The 20,394-nt window shown below is 32.6% G+C and overlaps 1 protein-coding gene across 3 annotated transcripts in view; it reads right to left on the bottom strand.

The window, feature by feature from the left end:
* The window catches only part of TFPI (tissue factor pathway inhibitor), a 117,916-nt gene extending 99,505 nt beyond the window's left edge, over positions 1-18,411 (bottom strand). For 2 of the 3 annotated variants that reach the window (XM_031960346.1, XM_031960345.1), the window contains exon 1: positions 18,114-18,411. The gene's annotated coding sequence lies outside the window, so the exon portion shown is untranslated. The remainder of the gene's footprint in view (positions 1-18,113) is intronic. The other variant, XM_031960343.1, reaches the window with a different exon arrangement.
* Positions 18,412-20,394: the final 1,983 nt, after the last annotated feature.

Here is a 20,394-nt window from a genome sequence, read left to right as displayed (position 1 = left end):
AAGCCAGAAGGAAATTTTATATACATTTTCTACTATGTTAGTTCCATAATCACTAAGATCCTTGAAGAAAGAGAGAGTATTTCCAGGTATTTAGTTTATTTTAACTATAGTATCTTGAACCTAGTAATATGAATGATTGGAGTGAATATTCTACAAGATGCAGAATTATGAGGTTAACCACAGCAATTTAGAAAAAGTAGTCAATCAATTCCTCCTTTATAGGTTTGGGCAGGGAAGGAGATTAAGGTGGAAGAAAGAGAAGCAATAAACCCTGGAGATAATGTTTAAGTATAGGATTTTTTTTTTGGGGGGGGAGAGAACCAAGGTTCTAAGAGCACAAGTAGAGAGAATATGTATTTGATATAGAACTTAAAGTCAAACTTCTGGTCTTAGTTTAAGAGACTGCTTCCAAAGATCTGGTATTAGATGAGATGTTTGGTGCATATGAATGGATAGATGGTCAATAGATAGCTAACAATCAAGTCCCTACTTGTTTTTGTTCAGTCTTTTCACTAATGTCTGACTCTTTGACATCTCATTTGGGGTTTTCTTCTCAAAGATATTGAAGTCATTTGTCATTTCTTTCTCCAGCTCATTTTACAGGTGAGGAAACTGAGACAAACAGGGTTAAGTGACTTGTCCAGAATCACATAGCTGGTAAGTGTGCAAGTTTTCCTGACTTCTGAGTTTCCTGATTCTATCCACTGTGCCACCCAACTGGCCCTAGATCCCTAGGGAATAGACTAAATTCAGATCTACATCAACTCTGAAACTTCTACTAGAAGATATGCTAGATAAGAAAAACCAGTATACAAAATGGATCCTGGTGTCTAGGTATTTATGCAGGCAGGGGCCTCTAGAAGGATCAGTTGGGAAAAATCATCATGGGGAGGAAGTGATACAGATGGATGACTCTGGCCTTTTTTCTGGAGATGGAGGATAGAATATTATGTTTAGGGAACTGCAAGCATACTGCCTTAGTTGGGAGAAATAATATGTGAAGAAGAAATGTGCATTATCAACAGAAATATAGGTTGCAATGATTGTAAAATTTTAAAATCCAAATAGAATAATGGTTATTTTACCCTAGTAGTAAGCAGGACTCTGTAGGTGGATAAATGAAAAAGTCAGGCTAGGGTTAAACATAAAAATTTAGAAATCATTTGCTTAGAGATAATTCAATTTCAAGCAGGGTTTCCTTTTAGGGATACTTCTCCAGCCTGCATTCTAATTTAGTTAAAATTCATTTTAATTAATATTAAATATTAATAACAAAGTCATAGACATAGCTTCTTCTGAGAGCAACTTTTTCTTTTTCTTTTTTCTTTATTATTTATGTCTTTTTATTTTTGTAATATCTAAATTCCTTTTGTATCTTTTTCATTGAGATCAGCTTCATTAAGAATGAGACTAAAGTACTCTTCCTCACAATTTTTTGAGAGCAATTTTACAATCATTCTGTAGAATCTAGGCAATGTATCAATTTTTTAAAATAAGAAAATAAAAAAGTATACTTTTTTAATGACAAGAGAAGTGAACTTTATATGAAGAAGTCTGATTTTTCATACCAAATACTAAAACTGAGAGTTGATGACATTCATCAAATCAACTAAGAGTCTCTAGAAACTTATAGTTGGAAATAACCTTTTTGAGATCATCTCATCCAACAAATTCATTTTACAGATAATGAAACTAAAGCTCAAAGAAATTGAATGCCATGTATACAGAGATATAAAAACTTAATGATGTAGCCAAAATTGGAACCAAAATTTTCCTATTTTTATTCCATTGGCATTTTCCAACTTCTACTACATTTTTCTAAGAAGTTTTTTTAGGAGAAATGTGTCTATTACTATTGCCCATCTGTCCCTTAGGATTAGTGGTGAAGACTCATTCTTTGAAGTGATGGAGCAGATGTTTATTAGATTATGAAAAATGAAAGAAGGCAATTTGGTAAATTCTTGACATGTCTCCCTATGTTTCCTTATTTATTTATTCAATGAACAATTACCTGATATGTGCTAGGGATGGTTTGTGAAGTGATATGTCATATTTATTGTCTCAGTTTGATTAGAATATTGAGGAAATTAAAGTGATAAACAATAAATAAAGAAAGGTAGGTTTTGTGCAAGATTTTCAAATGGTGGAGTTTATATTTCATTCTACATATAAGAAGAAAGTACTGAGTGTCAAACGAGGGCTGGATATATATACTAGGGAGTCATCTACATAAAGATTATCCAATTTTAGGTGGAATTGCCTCATTACTATCTAATTGGAGTCTCCATCTTATAGATGAGAAAATTAAAGCCAAGAAAGATGGATGAACTTGTTCAAAGTCATCCAACTAGTAAAAGACATACTTGGAATTCAAACAGGAATTCTAATTCAAAATATAGAATTATTACCATTTTGTCACGTCTGACATTGTATAAGGTATTTTCCTAATACATTTTCCCATGTAGGAACTGCCCTTTTGCATTAGTTATTGCATTAAAAAGCTATGATATAATGAATTCAAGGGGTAATAGTTATGATCACATAATTTCTAGATTAGTTTTCCTATTCCTACGTAGAGAAGGCCTTGGGGCCAGAATGAAGAATAAGAAATGTAAGCAGAGTTTATGCTCTATATCCTTCCACCTCTCTTTTTCATAATTTCATTAAGGTAAAATTCACCACTCCTACCACCCAGTTTCTCAGAAGCTGTCCACTAGGTTATCACCATTTCCCCTGTTTGTTTTCCCCTAGCTCACTCTATATTTCCCTCTGCTTTCTTTCTAAATCATTTACTCTACTTACATAATTTTCCCTAATATTCTATTGATAGTAATTGAAAATTACTTATGATTAGCAAGATAATTATTGATAACATTTCTTTTTAACATCTTTTTAAAGTCAATGAAAAGAAAACCAAAAAAAAATAATAGAAGTTTTAGAGCCCAAGCTCTCATCTTTTGTTTTATTCTAAATTGTATGGCTAAAACATTAAAAGGACACAGTAAAGATATATTTGAGGGGGAAGAAAAATAAATGGAATCAGCAAAAAGGAATTAAATCACTCACAGTGGAAACCAACTCAGGAACAAGTGGTTGATAGGTAAAATCATTTGAAGGAAGAGAGAGATAGAAAAGTGAAGTCTATAGACTCCTGGACTTGTAGTCAGGTTTGTTGTTCATTTTCATATGTGTTATTCTTTGTGAAAACTTTGGGGTTTTCTTGGCAAAAATATTGGAATGGTGTGTCATTTCCTTCTCTAGCTGATTTTATAGATGAGGAACTGAGGCAAATAGAGTTATGTGATTTACATAAGGTAACATAGCTAGTGTTTGAGACTAGATTTGAACCTAGGTTTCCTGACTCAGGACTTAGTGCTCTATCACCTGTATCACTAGCTGTTTAACAAAATTGTAGGTGCTTAATAAATATTTATTGATTGATTGATAAGAGTGTGATTGGCAGGAGACTCTCCTATAATGGATTTCTCCAAAAGAGGTAAGCATGAAGGGTCATAAACTTTTCTCTCTCACTAAACATACCTTATGGATACACTATTTTCTAAGTCCCAATATCAGTGGTAACATTCTGCTGTATCATAAACTTCACTGTTTCTTTCCATATCAGGGTTGAGTGTGTGTGTGTGTGTGTGTGTGTATGCATGCACAACTTTATTCACTATTGTTTTTAAAACAATGACTTTTTTTTCCAAAAAAAAAAGTGCTAGAGGAAGAAAAGGAGAATTACAAGGGTGCTGGAATAGAATACTATCAGGGAAAGCAATATTAGACCTTTCACAAAACACCATATGATGGTAACTGCATATAGTGAGTCACTAATTTTGGAAGTTTTGGGAAGAATATGCTGAAGAAACAAAAATTTGTTCCATTTCAGACACATGAAGCTAATTTATCATTCCTTGTAGAAAAAGGTAATTGGCCATAGTAGCTAGAGAGCCAGCCTGTGAGCCAGGAAGTAATTCATGCAACTAGCATCAAGCACTAAGACATGTCTGGCACTGTGCCATACATGTTAGGGATACAAAGAAGTACATAGGGTAATCTCTGCCCTTAATTCCACCTTTCACATAAATTGGCTATGTGACCCTCAATAATCAAATTCTCAGTTTTTGGGTTTTTTTTTTTTTTTTGTGATATTGAACTGAAATAATGGAATTTTCATGGGACTCTTTCCCTCATCTTTCCTACATTTCTTTCTTCCTGTTCACCTGGTATTCTTCTTGATTCTACCATGGACAACCAGTGGGCTTTACAGAATCTGTAGGTCAGTAACCCCTCACTGAAGTTATTTTGAAGACTACTTAGTTTCTCAAACACATGGTATGAAGTGCCTCTCTATTTTGCCCTGTATTTTCCAGGGGCAATAATATTTCACAGCAGCATTATATTCTCTGGTTAGATCTCATGTTATCCAACTGATCATCATATAATTGCTTGCTTCTCTTGGTTCCTGTGTTTTGAGTCGATTGCTCAGAAATCAAACTCTTTCAAATGGTATCTCAGGTGAATAACTTACATCTTACAGGTCCTGAAATCTTTTATATTTTCTTATATGTCAGCTTCCCTCATCCTGCTTCAATTTGATGTTCTCCTAGCCATCCTTAAGGGAGGCAGACCCAGAATAAAAAGAAAAAAAATAGTTCACCCATACTCATCAATGATGAGGAGCCCAATGTTCAGTCCAGAGAACTAAATATTAGCTACCCCTAGATAAGCTACTCTCCTCTAGAAGAGGAAAAGAAAAATAATAAAAGAATTCTGGGATAGTTCTTGTGAAGATAAATAATATGTGTTTAGACTGGAGAAGAGAAGATTTAGAGGGACCTAATAACTATTTTTCAAAAATTTTGAGAGTTGTCATATAATTAGATTTTTTCTGTTTTCCCTGAAAGGGATGAATAAGGGACAATGAGTGAAGTTGTAAGATGGCAAATTACCTTTGGGCAAGTAAAGGTTTCCTATTAATCAGAATTACCTAAAAATAGAATTGGGCCTTTAAAAATAAGTAATTTCCTCCTTGTAGGATGTCTTGAAGGGAAAAAATATTGCCTACTTGTTGGGTATATTATTATTAACATCATCATTATTTTGTAAGGCAATCAGGATTAAGTGACTCACCTAGGATCATGTAGCTAATAAATGTTAAATATTTGAGGTCAGATTTGAACTCAAGTCTTTCTACTTTCAGGTCATGCTCTATAAACTGAGCCACATTACTGCCCCATTGTTGAGCATATTATTGAAGAAGTACTTGATTATGTATGGGGTTGGACATGTCAGTTTCTATAGTCCCTTTAAATAAGAAAAAAAAAATATATATATATATAATTCAGTTTTACTATGAACTTCTTTAATCAGAAACTTGCAACATTGATCTCCACCTCCTAATTTATGTGGAGTTTTGATTCAGAGCTCACAAAAATCTCCCCCAAGCTATTCTGCCTATTTCATGTTTCATAGAGTAGGATGGGAGCCACATTATATGGAAGTGACCTGATAGAGTACACACACTCATGCACGCACATTCCTCTTCCTAGTTAGGAACTAGACATGGTTTATTTCAGTTCCACTTTCCCCCTTTCTCTTTGAGCCTTCCATGACCTCTCATTTGGAATCCAAAACCAAGAAAATCTAATAAGCTTTTTTTTTGTGTTTCCTGTGATGGTATCTTAGGTATGGAGTATGTATAGAAAGACCCATTTTAGGCTATCTCTTTAGAGAAACTAGGGATTTGACAAAAATCTACTGCAAGAAGAGATCTACTCAAGAAAAGATACTGCCACAATCAAAGGGAGGAACATAATACAATAGTATAGAGATAAAAGGCATTGGTAATGTTTTAATGTCTATTTTTGATTGAAGGGAAAAATAGGAAGGATGAAAAATTAAGGACTTCCTAGTCTTTCAGTAGAAGTAATCTAATTGTAAAGTGTTTCCCGAGGCTATATCTTCCTCTGAGCAGAGTTTTGAGACTAGTACCAATTATTATTAAGTGATTAATAGTAATGATAATAATAAAGTAGTAGTTATAAGAGGAACAGGAGGAGCAGGAAGAGAAGGAACTGCAGCAGCATAAAGATTTAGGAAATGCTTTATCATATTATCTCATTTGATCATCATAATAATACAATGATATGGGTGATATTATTATCCTCATTTTATAGATAAGGAAATTGAGACCTTAAAGACAATAAGTACTTTTTCTGGGGTAATATCTATTAGCAGATTTGTATCCAGTCTTTCTGACTCCAACACCACTTTATTCATTGTGTCAAGGGGCCAAATAGGATCACATAGCTATTGTATCAGAAATCACAAATGAATCTTGGTCTTACTTTAAGCCAAAGACACTGTCTATTATGATAAGATGCCTTTATGTACTTTGTTGTACTTTAATGACAAAATAAAATCTTTCTTTAAAATGTTAAAAGGGAGCCAAGATGGTGGAGAATAGGTATGACTGTATCTGACTTTCTCCAATCTTTTCTCAAAAAAATTAAGATTAAGATTAAACTTCTAAATCCACAAATATTTGGAATACAACACATTTCCAGAAGAAGAAATTATGAAAGAACTTCAGAAGATATTGGTTTCAATTAGACAGGGTGACAGTCTGCTGAGCAGACTCTGGGGCAAGGAACTGGGGCAGGGAGCCAGAGCATTGGTGTCATCCAGGTGCTGGACAATCTTCTGTGTGGCTCTTATACTCCTCTGTCCTGGTTGCAAGCCTTTGGTTTAACAGATTTGTAGTAAAACACCCCAAAACAAATATAAAAGGCAAATTGTAAGTCATTGAGCCCCAGAAGAATGCAGGACCTGGTCACAATTTCCCAACACCAGAAGTCAGTTAGCAGAACTGTCCCAGAGCAAATTAGAGCACTGTTGCCCCTTTCTCATAAGAGCAGATCTCAAAATGAACAAGAAAGCAAAAAGAATTCTGACAAAGACAGCTTTTATGGAGAGAGAGAAGAACAGACCTCAAACTCTGAAGTTCTTAAGGGAAAATCAAATCCAGACGAAACCCCAAAGGATGATATAAGCAGCTCCCCATTTCACAAAACTTTGTTGGAAGATTTCAAAAAGGATCTTAAAGGAGAGCTCGAAGAAAAATGGGGAAAGGAAATGAGATCTTGGCAAGAGGGTATGGGAAAGGAAAAACAGAAATTATCTGAAGAAAACTTCCTATAAAATAGATTTGACAAAATGGAAAAAGCATACAACTCCTTACAAAATAGATAACTAATGAAACTAATGAAAAAGAAACTAATTTGTTGAAAAAACAGAATTTGTGAAATAGGAAAAATGCAATGAATGAAACCAACTCATTAAAAATTCATTTGGCCATGGCTGTACCAGATCTAAAAACATATTATAAAGCAGTGGTCATCAAAACCATTTGGTACTGACTAAGAAATAGAGAAATTGATCAGGGGAATAGGTTAGGTTCACATAACAAAATAGCTAATGATAGAACAATCTAGTATTTGACAAACCCAAAGGCCCCACCCTTTGGGATAAGAATTCACTGTCTGACAAAAACTTCTGGGAAAATTGGAATCTAGTATGGCAGAAAGTAGACATAGAACCACACCTAACACCGTATACCAAGATAAGGTCAAAATGGGTTCATGACCTAAATATACAGAACGATATTATAAACAAATTAGAAGAACATAGGGTAGTTTACCTCTCAGATTTATGGAAGAGGAAGAAATTTGGGGAGGAAAGAAGAACTAAAGATCATTATTGATCATAAAATAGATAATTTTGATTATATTAAGTTAAAAACATTTTTGTACAAACAAAACGAATGCAGACAAGATTAGAAAGGAAGCATTAAACTGGGAAAACATTTTTACATCCAAAGGATCTGATAAAGGCCTCATTTCTAAAATATATAGAGAATTGACACATTTATAATAGTTCAAGACATTTTCCAATTGATAAATGGTGAAAAAATATGAACAGACAATTTTCAGATTAAGAAATTGAAACTATTTGTAGCCACATGAAAAAGTGCTGGAAATCACTATTGATCAGAGAAATGAAAATTAAGACAACTACACAACTCTCAGATTGTCTAAGATGACAGGAAAAGATAATGACAAATGTTGGAGGGGATGTGGGAAAACTAAGACACTGATACATTACTGGTTGAACTATGAATGGATTCAAACATTCTGGAGAGCAATTTGGACCTATGCTCAAAAAGTTATCAAACTGTACATACCCTTTGGTCCAGCAGTGTTTCTACTGGGATTAGATCCCAAAGAGATTCTAAGGGAGGGAAAGGTTCCCACATGTGCAAAAATGTTTGTGGTAGCCCTCTTTGTCGTGGCAAAAAACTGGAAACTGAGTGGATGTCCATCAATTGGAGAATGACTGAATAAAGTATGGTATATGAATGCTATAGAATACTATTGTTCTGTAAGAAATGACCATCAGAATGATTTCAGAGAGGCTTGGAAAGCCTTACATGAACTGATGCTGAGTGAAATGAGAAGAAGCAGGAGATCATTACACATTGCAACAACAAGACTATATAATGATCGATTCTGATGGAAGTGGCTGTCTTTAATATTGAGATGATTCAAACAAGTTCTTCTTGTGTAGTGATGAAGAGAGTCATCTATACCTAGAGAGAGAACTGTGGGAATAGACTGTGGAACACAACATAGCATTCTCACTCTCTCCGTTGTTATTTGCTAGCACTATGTTTTCTTTCTCAGTTTTTCTTTTTCTTCCTTCTTGATCTGATTTTGTTTTTGCACAACAAGATAATTATATAAATATGCATACATATATTAGATCTAACATATATTTCAATATATTTAACATGTATTGGACTGCCTCCCAGATAGGGGAGGGGTGGGGGGAAGGAGGGGAAAATTGGCAACAAAAGGTTATGCAAGGGTCAATTTTGGAAAAAATTACCCATGCATAAGCTTTGTAAATAAAAAAAAATCAATTGGCCAAGTACAAAAGGAGCTACAAAAGGTAACTGAAAAAAAAATGATACACTAAAAATCAGAATTGAACAAATGCCAAGACTTCAAGGATCAGTGAAACAAAATCAAAAGAGAGAGAGAGAGAGAGAGAGAGAGAGAGAGAGAGAGAGAGAAGAAAATGTGACATACCTCATTAGAAAGCAACTGACCTGAAAAATATCTCTAGGCCATACAATCTAGGTATTACTGGTCTTCCTGAAACCTGATGAAAAAAAGAGCCTACATATCATCTTTCAGGAAATCATCAAGAAAAACTGCCCTGATGTCCTAGAGCCAAAAGCTAAAGTAGCCATTGAAAGAATTCATTTATCACCTCCTGAAAGAGACCCCAAAATGAAAACTCCAAGGAACATCATCACAAAATTTCAGAATTATCAGATGAAGGAGAAAATATTGCATGTAGCCAGAAGAAAACAATTCAAATATCAAGGAGCCATGATCAGGATTACCCAGGAACTGGCAGCTTTCACCTTAAAAGATAGAAAGGCCTGGAATCCGATATTCCAAAAGACAAAGGAACTTGGGTTGCAGCCAAGAATCAACTATCTAGCTGAGCATTATTATTTTTTTTTTAGGGAAGAAGATGGACATCCAATGATGCAAGTGAATTTCATTTATTTCTGATGAAAACACCAAAGCCAAACAAAAAATTTGATCTCCAAATACCAAACTCAAAAGAAGAATAAAGAGGTAAAAAGCAAAGAACTTTTAAGAACTATATCTCTGTTATGTGTATACTTAGAGTATAAATTTAATTTGATTTTATTGTGATAATATGAAAAAGAAATTAGAGGTGTGAAAGTGATTGTACTGGAAAAGAGGAAAATGGAGGTAAAATGAGGGAAATTGCATCTCATGAAGAGGCAAAGAAGACCTATTATAATTGAGGGAAAGAAGTGAGGGGGAGGAACATTGTTTGAATGTTACTCTCATAAGACTTGGCTCAAAGAGAGAATATCAGACATATTTGGTCTCACAGAGAAACTTGTCTCACCTTATAGGGAAGTTGGAGGGGAAAGGGGAAAAGAAAGGAGGAGGCTAATAGAAGGGAAAACAGAAGTAGTAGGGGAAAGGGAGAAGAAAGGGAGAGGCGCTGTAATGTGGAGAATTGGTTGAGGGAGGTGGTGATCAGAAACAAAATACTGAGTAAGAGGGAACGGGGAAAGGAAAAAGAAAAGCATGACTTAGGGTAAAGAAGATGGCCAGGAAACACAGAATTAGTTATTTTAACCATGAACATGAATGGGATGAACTCTGCCATAAAGCAGGAGTGGATAGCAGACTGAATTAAAAGCCAGAATCCTACAATATATCGTTTACAAGAAAAACATTTAAAGTAGAATGATACATACAGAGGAAAGGTAAAAGACTGGAGCAGAATCTATTATATTTCAGGTAAAGTAAAAAAAAAAAAAAAAAAAAAAAAAAAAAGCAGGGATAGTGATCCTGATCTCGGATGAAGCAAAAGCAAAAATAGATCTACTTAAAAGAGATAAGGAAGGAAATTATATTTTGCTAAATTGTACCATAGATAATGAAGCAATATCAATACTAAACATATATGCATCAAGTGGTACATCATCCAAATTCCTAGAGGAGAAGTTAAGAGAAGTGCAAGAAGAAATAGACAGCAAAACTATACTTTTGGGGGATCTCAAACTTGCTCTCTCAGTATTAGATAAATTGAACCACAAATGAAATAAAAAAAGAAGTTAAGGAGGTAAACAAAATATTAGAAAAGTTAGTATGATAGATCTTTGGAGAGAATACAATGGAGACAGAAAGGAATATATATATATATATATTTTTTCTCGATGGGTCATGGAACCTATAAAAAATTGACCATGTATCAGGATATAAAAACCTCAAAGTCAAATGAAGAAAGGCAGAAATAGTAAATGCATTTTTTTCTGATCATGAAGCCATAAAAATTGTATACTGTAAAAGGCTAGGGGAAAATAGACCAAAAATTAATTGGAAACAAAATAATATAATCCTAAAGAAAAAATAGTTAAAACGGCAAATCATAGACACAATTAATAACTTAATTCAAGGGACAACATAGTAAATTTTGTGGGATGAAGCCAAAGCAGTTACTAGGGGAAATTTTATATCTCTAGATGCTTACTTGCATTAAATAGAGAAAGAGAAAAACAATTAATTGGGCTTACAAATAAAAAAGCTAGAAAAAGAAAAAATGAAAAACCCTCAATTAAATATCAAAATTTAAATTATAAAAATAAAAAGGGAGAATAATATAATGGAAAGTAAGAAAACTATTGAATTAATAAATAAATGGAGTTGGTTTTATTTTAAAAACCAACAAAATAGATGTGTTTAGCTAATTTGATTAGAAAAGGGAAAAAAGAAAATCAAATTGGTAGTCTTAAACATGAAAATGGAGAACTTTCCACCAATAAAGAGGAAATTAGAACAATAATTAGGAATTATTTTGCCCAACTACATGTCAATAAATTTGATAATCTAAGTGAAATGGAGGAATACCTACAAAAATATAGATTATCCAGGTTAACAGAAGAGGAAATAAATTATTTAAATAATACAGTTTAGAAAAAGAAATAGAACAAACTGTCAATCAACTCACTAAGAAAAAAAATCTTCTGGACCAGATGTATTTATATGTGAATTTTATCACACATTTAAAGAACAATTAATTCCAATCCTATATAAACTTTGAAAAAAAACAGGGAAAGAAGAAGTCCTACAAATTACTTTTATGACACAGATATGATGCTGATACCTAAACCAGGTAGGATGATAACAGAGAAAGGAAATTATAGACCAATTTCCCTAATGAATATTAATGCAAAAATGTGAAATAAAATATTACAGAAGGTCATCCCCAGGATAACTCACTATGATCAAGTAGGATTAATACCAAGAATTCTGGGCTAATTCAATATTAGGAAAACTATTAGCATAATTGACTAAATCAATAACCAAATTGACAAAAATCTTATGATTATCTCAATAGATGTAGAAAAAGTTTTTGATAAAATCCAGCACCCATTCCTATTAAAAACAATAGAGAATATAGTAATAAATGTAGTTTTTCTTTAAATGATCAGTAGTATTTCTCTAAAACCCAGCTAAATATCATATATAATGGGGACAAGCTAGAATCATTCCCAACAAGATCAGGGATGAAACAATGTTGCCCACTATCACTATTACTATTCAATATTGTATTAGAAATGTTAGCTTTGGCAATAAGAGAAGAAAAAGAGATTAAAGGAATTAGAGTTGGTAGTGAGGAAACCAAATTATCACTCTTTGCAGATGATATCATGGTATTCTTAGAGAACCATAGAGAATCCAAAAAAAAAAAAAAAAAAAAACTAGTAGAAACAATTGACAATTTTTGAAAAGTTGCAGGATACAAAATAAATCCATACAAATCATCAACATTTTTATATATTACCAACAAAATCCAGTAGCAAAAAATACAAAGAGAATGCATTTTAAATAACTGCTGATAATATAAAATATTTGGGCATCTTTCTGCCAAGGAAAAGTTAGGAACTACATGGACAACACTATATTAAATAAAAATGACAATACTATCTAAATTAATCTACTTATTTAGTACCATGCCAATCAAATTTCCAAGAAAATATTTTACCACATCTAGAAAAAATAATAACAAAATTCATCTGGAAGAACAAATAGATCAAGAATGTCAAGGGAATTAATGGGAAAAATGCCAATGAAGGTGACCAACTGTCTCATATCTAAAACTATATTATAAAGCATTGATCATCAAAATCATTTAGTACTGCCTAAGAAATAGAGTAATCAATCAGTGGAATAGATTAGGATCACAGGACAAAATAGTCAATAACTAAAGCAATCTAGTATTTGACAAACCCAAAGACCCTAGCTTTTGGGATATGAACTCACTATTTGACAAAAACTGCTGGGAAAATTGGAAACTATTATGGCAGAAACTAGGCATTGACCCATACCTAACATCATATATACCAAGATAAAGTTGAAATGGATTCATGATTTAGTCACCAAGAGTGATATCATGAGCAAATTAGAAGAACATAGGATACTTTCCTCTCAGGTCTGTGGAGAAAGAAGGAATTTGTGACCAAAGAAGACCTGGAATTCATTATTGAATATCAAATAGATAATTTTGATTATATTAAGTTTAAGTTAAAAAGTTTTTGTACAAGCAAAATTAATGCAGACAAGATTAGAAGGGAAGCAATAAACTGGGAAAACATTTTTACATTTAAGTGTTCTGATAAATGCCTCATTTCTAAAATATGTAGAGAAATGACTCAGATTTATAAGAATTCAAGGCATTTTCCAATTGATAAATGATCAAAGAATATAAACAGACAATTTTCAGATGAAGAAATCAATACTATTTCTAATCATATGGAAAGATGTTCTAAATTACAATTAATCAAAGAAATTAAAATTAAAACAATTCTGAGATATCACTATGAATCTCTTAGATTGGCTAAGATGACAAGAAAAAAATAATGATGAAAGTTGGAGGGGATGTGGGAAAACTGGAACACTAATACATTGTTGGTGGAATTGCGAATAGATCCAACCATTCTGGAGAGCAATTTGGAACAATGCTCAAAGGATTATCAAACTGTGCATACGTTTGACTCAACTGTGTTTCTACTGGGCTTATATCCCAAAGAGATCTTAAAGGAGGGAAAGGGACCCACACGTGCAAAAATGTTTGTGGTAGTCCTTTTTGTAATGGCAAGAAACTGGAAACTGAGTGAACGGCCATCAGTTGGAGAATGGCTTAATAAGTTATAGTATATGAGTGTTATGGAATATTATTGTTCTGTAAGAAATGACCAGCAGGATGATTTGAGAGAAATTTGGAGAGACTTACATGAACTGATGCTAAGTGAAATGAGCAGAACGAGGCTATCAGAGTACATGGCAACAATAAGATTATATGATCATGAATTCTGATGGCATGGCTCTCTTCTACAATGAGATGATTCAGACCAGTTCCAATGATTTTGTGATCAAGAGAGCCATCTACCACCAGAGAGAGGATGTAGGTACTATGTGGTTCAGAACATAGCATTTTTACTCTTTTTGTTGTTGTTTGCTAGCATTTTATTTTCTTTCTCAGTTTTTCCTGTTAGATTTTATTTTTCTCCTGTAGCAAAAAAAAAATGTATAAATATGAATGTATATATTGGATTTAGCATACATTTCCATCATGTTTAACATACATTGGATTACTTGCCATTTTTGGGATGGAGTGAGGAAAGGGGAAGGATATTTGAAACACAAGATTTTGCAAAGATTGATGTTGAGAAATTATCCATGTATGTGTTTTGACAATAAAACCATTTACTAAAAAAAAAATTAAAATGTTGTTTAAGAAGGGGATGGAGGGCAAAGAAATTTTAAGGAGATTTGAATTTTAATTCTAACTTTTCCACAAATTGCTGTGTGATCTTTAGCACATAACTCAAACCCTATGATACTTGGTTTCCTAATCTGTTAAGCAATAAGTAAATAACCCTAGTGACTGAGAGATGGACTACTCATGTATTAAGAATGAAAGATAACAAATGGACAGCCAAGTATAGCAATAGTAACCACAAAATATGAAGTCATAAGATTTCTGAGAATCCTAAAATGACTTGAATAGATTATGAGTAAACAGTGAAGGGAATTTCTAGACCAATAAAACTAAAATACTAAAGTATATATATATATATATATATATATATATACACACACACACACACACACACACATATATATATATATATATATATATATATATATATATATATATATATATATATATTATTAGTTCTGGGTAGCAAAATGTATATAGAATATAAAATAACCAAAATGTATTTCCTTATGTTTGCCCTAAATCCAACCTTATTCAAAACTTGCGAGTTATCACCAAAGATGCTAATATTCTTTCAATTATTCTGTTTTCACTTACCATCATTCTTTATTGTTATTAATTTACTCCAATTATAGCCCTTTACCAAACCTTATCATTTCTATCTCTACGATACTCTTGTTTTAATTCCCTCCTCTTCACTCAGGAATCTATCACCTTTTTCTCTTAGACTACTGTAATATTTTCTTCTTTGGTCACCCTACTTCAAGTTTTTCTACTCTCATCTACTTCGACACAAGCACCAAAATAATTTTCCTCCAGTCTGATATATAGACGATAGTGCCTTTATTTCTTCTAGAATCAAAAATCTAAATCTGTTGCTTTACTAACTTTGGGATGTTTTTGAAACTCGATTTCCTGCAAACACTCTATAATCTAGCCAGATAAGCCTATTGTTGTACTGTGCACATAATAAATTATCTTTTGGTACCCTGCCATTTGCTTTTCTGTATGCCTAGAATGCAATTCTTTTTCACCATGTCTACTTCCCTGCAAGGTTCAGATCAAGTCTCACTTATTTTTTACACAAAGATTTTCCTAATCCCTTTCCTCCTCCCTGCAGCAGCTATACTGTCTCTCTATACTCTCTACCATGAATTGTGTTAAGCATTTTGCTAATGTTATCTCAGGGTTATGTGACTGACAAGTGGCAGACTAGAAATTTTAACTGGGACTATGAAGTTTGAAATGTTTGCTTATCTTGAGAAGTGGGAAAGTGGGAACACTTGGGGATAGCTGGCACCTAGGGACGTAGGGAAGCACAGACACAGAGAGGAGGTTTCCAAATAAATAATTAAAAAAATGTCAACATGAGAATGAATAAATCAGTGGATTGTATAACAAGGGACATAAATACTTTAAAAACTGACATCCTCCTGTCATACACATGACTAGAAAGCATTGGAACTAGGATTAGAGGACAAGTATTTTGTATGGTTTCAAACCTAGATGTTGAAACTTTGAGATCCTAGTAGCTTAAGATCTCTCTCTCTATTTTTTTTGCTGAGGCAATTGGGAGCAAGTGACTTGTCACTTAGCTAGGAAGTATTAAGTGTCTGAAGTCATATTTGAACACAGGTTCTCCTGACTTCAGGGCTGATGCTTTATCTACTGCGCCATCTAACTGACCCTATATAAATATTTTTAAAACATATTTTGATGAAAAGAGATTTCCAGTTAAATTACTTAGTATATTAAAGCAAGTAATTATAAAAAAGTTATAGATTTATTCTTTTAATCAATAACTGATGTCATAAGCCACCTAATTAGGAACTGATTAGTCAGGCTTAGTATAACTTTTTGAGATAGAAAACTGTAGATTCAATTTTTCTTCTAGTTAATTTGATACCCTGATTTATCTTTAATATTTTGATTTTTATTATATAGAGCATAATAAAGCAATGTATTTTTTAAAATAACAAACCAGTACCAGAACAGTGGTAAATGTTTGTCCATTATAAAACATGACATTAATTATTTCTTTACCACAATTTACATAACCAAAATGAACTCTTTTTTAGTATTCGATGAGTTTTATCAAATAGATTCCAAAAAGATAATCTTTTTCCTCATTTTTTCTCATTTTTCTTCAATTATTTTAAATTTTATTGTAAGCTTGGATAAGATAACTGCACAATGAATTTTTTTATTTAATTGCTGAATTTGAGGAATTCCTATAAATGTTGTAAAAAAAGAATTTTGGAGATCAAAAACCCCAATTGGATTTTCAAAGGTGTCCTGATCTTTTCATTCTCCTGTGACATAAATACAGTGTACTTCTACTGCAAATATGACTATCTTGCTTGTCTGCTTCCTTCCTTGGCTGCCCCTTTGGACTCTCAGGAAGGAGGGCTTAGGTTCCTATCATGTTGTTATTATCCAAAGTCATTTTGTGACTAATTTCCAGAGCACTGAGTCATATTGACTCTGTTGCTTATCATTTCTCTTTTTTTCTTTTTCCTTTTTCTCACACTGAACTGGTTCTCTGACTTTTTTTTTTTTTTTTTTTTGGTGTTTTTTCTCTTCTCTAAAATTTTAAATAGAATGAACTCTCTTCAAAAACCAAAAACTGTTTGGTTCAGTGGTTTGGCTTTTTCTTTTTTCTTTTTTTTTTTTTTTTACTACTATAATATATCATACTAGCTGAATCTATGCTGGGTTATGCTTAGCCCAAGAGACTTAGAATATTTTCATATTGTATTACATCAAACTAAAGGACTGATTTAAATCATATTTGATCTCTTTGGAAAAAATCCAGATCTATGATTTCTTCATTGTAAGGGATTCTTAGGCTGAATAAATACTCATAGGATATTGATCTATATTTCCAGTTTTAGGGAGTTGCCTCAGGCAATGATTAAGTGATATGTCTACTGTTAAATAGCTAGTATATGTTAAAGGAAGGAACAGAACTCAGGTCTTTCTAACTTCATAAATGTCAATTTTACTTGATATTTTGCTTTCATTTGTTCTGCTTTAAGACTGCAAAATTAAGGACTGAACCACCCTTAATCATTGCTTAATTATCATAATGAAGATGTCTTGACTCTGAAAATTAACATCACTAGAAATTTTAGTTCATATTTTTACAAAACTTTTCATTTTGGAGATTATGCTTAATTTTGAAATAACACTAAATTCATTTCAACAAGTTGAAGAGGATTCCCCAAAGCATTTTCATCCACATAGAAGGCTCCATAAACTAAGAATATAATCTTTCAGTTCAAACTACAGGCTGACTTTATTTAAGGGAAATACGATTCTTCATGAAAGCAATTATTCAACATTGAAAAGTAAAAGATCACACTTCCTGAACTTTTTTCACTGTTAAATCTTATTTTTGAACATTTTTAACAGGCAACCATTTCCCCATCTGTGTAAGAATATAAATTTTTCAGAGTAAAGGAACATTCTCAGTTTCTTTAAGAGTAAAAGCTCAAATTTTCAGATGGCAAAAGCTAGATTTTACTTTTGAATATCTGCTTATTTTGAGCAAAGGGAGGATCAGTTTTCATTCTGTGAATGCATGTCGTCTTCCTCTCCCTATCCCTGTCTCTAAGTCTCTCTCCCCACCCCGTGCCTTGAAAAACAAAACAAAACGACCATTGAATTTCTTATAAAAAAGGGAAAGAATATTACCAAGTACTCACCAGCAAAGTTCCTGTAGAAATTTCTTGGAAAGGTTCCCCCCACCCCAACGGAGTTGAAGTTAGTTTAACCTTCCAGGCATAAAGGAGATTTATCACCTACTTTTTTTTTCCTTTTTCACCAAATCAGGGAGCTAGAGTGCTAGAAAATCATGAAAGAAATGCAATTTGCTCTTGTGAGCTGAGTGAAAGGGAGAGGTAAGAACTTGAAGATAATACAGCCAGAGGTTGCTTCCGTCTATTGGAGCAAAGAGGGGTTGCTCAGTTTCAAAGTGATCACCAACAGTGGGGAATAACAGAGCTTCCTGTTTAGGTCATTCTAGCCCAGCCTGCATTTTAGGCTAATTTGTTTTGCCAAACTCTCAAAAGAGTCTTTTCTAGTATGAAGGAAACAGAGCAGGAAGGCAGATTGTATTCAGATTTCATTCTGTACCATTTTAAGAGGGAAATTATTAATAAGTTAGTAAGGAGTTTTTAAGTGTATGCAATAACATGAGGTGGTGATGGAGGATTTTTTTCATAGTTCTAATATTCTTTTTGCTCTCATATAATAACAATAGTAGGTCATACATCTACCACTTTTGAAATTTTCAAAGCAGTTTACTTATATTTTATCTTCATATAACATCTTGAAAAAGGTGTTCTAATGAGCAGAGACATAATAGGTATTATTATTTACAGAGGAAACAAAAATTCATCCAGTTGTGACTTATCACAGTAGCAGTTAATAAATAACATATACAGTATAATTGAATCACTAGCTAATGAAGCTTTTAAAGTTATTTTTCCCAGTTCTCTTTTATTCACCTTTTTAAAACTACTCATAGTCTTGATAGGAACACAGATTTAGGGTTAGAAGGAATATAAAAGGGTCACCCTTTATACAGCTTTATAGATTAAGAAACAGGATCACAGACCATTTGTCTCATCTAAGACTGTACGAGAGTCATTATTAAATAGTTTGTTAGGATGCATTTTTAAATTTTCAAATTTAAATGTCAGCATTTTATATCTGCAAATACATCCATCAGGATGGTTTAGACTTAACAAAGCAAAAGTAATGCAGATTAAATTTAAAAGCATGTATATAAAGTGCCTGTCCTCCTCTGAGCCAAATGTTATCAGCACACCCATTTTGTTCTATGTATATTACTTAGTTCAGCAGAAGTGTGAGAGTAAGCTTAGGAAGTCCTTAACCTGGAGGTTTGGTGATTCTAGGTTATGAATAATAACAATATGTGGCATTTCTATAACACTTTAAGTTTTTAAAATGTGTTACTTCCATTATCTCATGGTCAGACATTGAACATGTTGAGGTCAGTCACTGCACCCTGGTTCATTTCCTGTCATGCTAACTTTTGTCCTGCCACTGGGCTCTGATGACTTTGGAAGAGATAATGAGTCTGATAATTTTTGTGCAACTCTTGTCTCACATTCAATTCACACATGAATCAAGACATCATTCTGTGATATCATTGGTCCTCTTCTTTAATCAAGGATGAGTAACAATCAATCCTTACCTTCATGTCCACTGGATACTTTGTCAAGAGAGATTTAAAACCAGGAGTGTTGTGAGGTTGAGATAATAAAGACAAAGTACTTTGTAAATCTTAAAGTGTTATATAAATACTAGTTACTAGTATGACAATAATGACTAGCCTTCAATTTGGTGATGACTTCATTCTCTGAGTTTTCCATTGCCTGCTACTCAGCTAAATAAATGTTTATAAAATTATTATAGAAATCCGTTGAAAAATTTTAATAATCAACTCTTGAAATATACATATATAATACACACATGTATATGTGTATATAAAGATATTTGAAAAATTGAAAATATGTATTGTATATATGTACATATATGTATATAAAAATACACACATATTTTAAATTTAATTCTATATTATTAACACTGTTAATCTAGATAATCAAGAAAACAATAAATCTAATGTAGATAGTAGTGATTGTTGATTTTTGAGATATAAATGCTTAGACTGAAAAGTGAATAATTGGTTAAGAAGCAAGTACAACACACTTCTGATTAAAACTCATAAAACTTACTATTTTAAAGAGCCCATGACTTTACAATTTAATTTACATTTAAAATTAATTATAATTCAAGTGCTGCAAGAACATATTAATATAATTATAGAAATTTCATCAATAATATTGGAAAACTCATGGAAAACAGGAAAGTAGAGATGAGTTAATTTTGAAAATAGGGCAAGAGAGAAGATACATTTCAAAAACAACAGATCAGGATATTTGTTATTGATTACTCCCA

Source organism: Sarcophilus harrisii, chromosome 3 (genome assembly GCF_902635505.1).
Source record: "Sarcophilus harrisii chromosome 3, mSarHar1.11, whole genome shotgun sequence".
Classification (NCBI taxonomy): Eukaryota; Metazoa; Chordata; class Mammalia; order Dasyuromorphia; family Dasyuridae; genus Sarcophilus; species Sarcophilus harrisii.
Note: the sequence above shows the minus strand (reverse complement) of the source record. Positions and strands in the feature narration are given on the sequence as shown.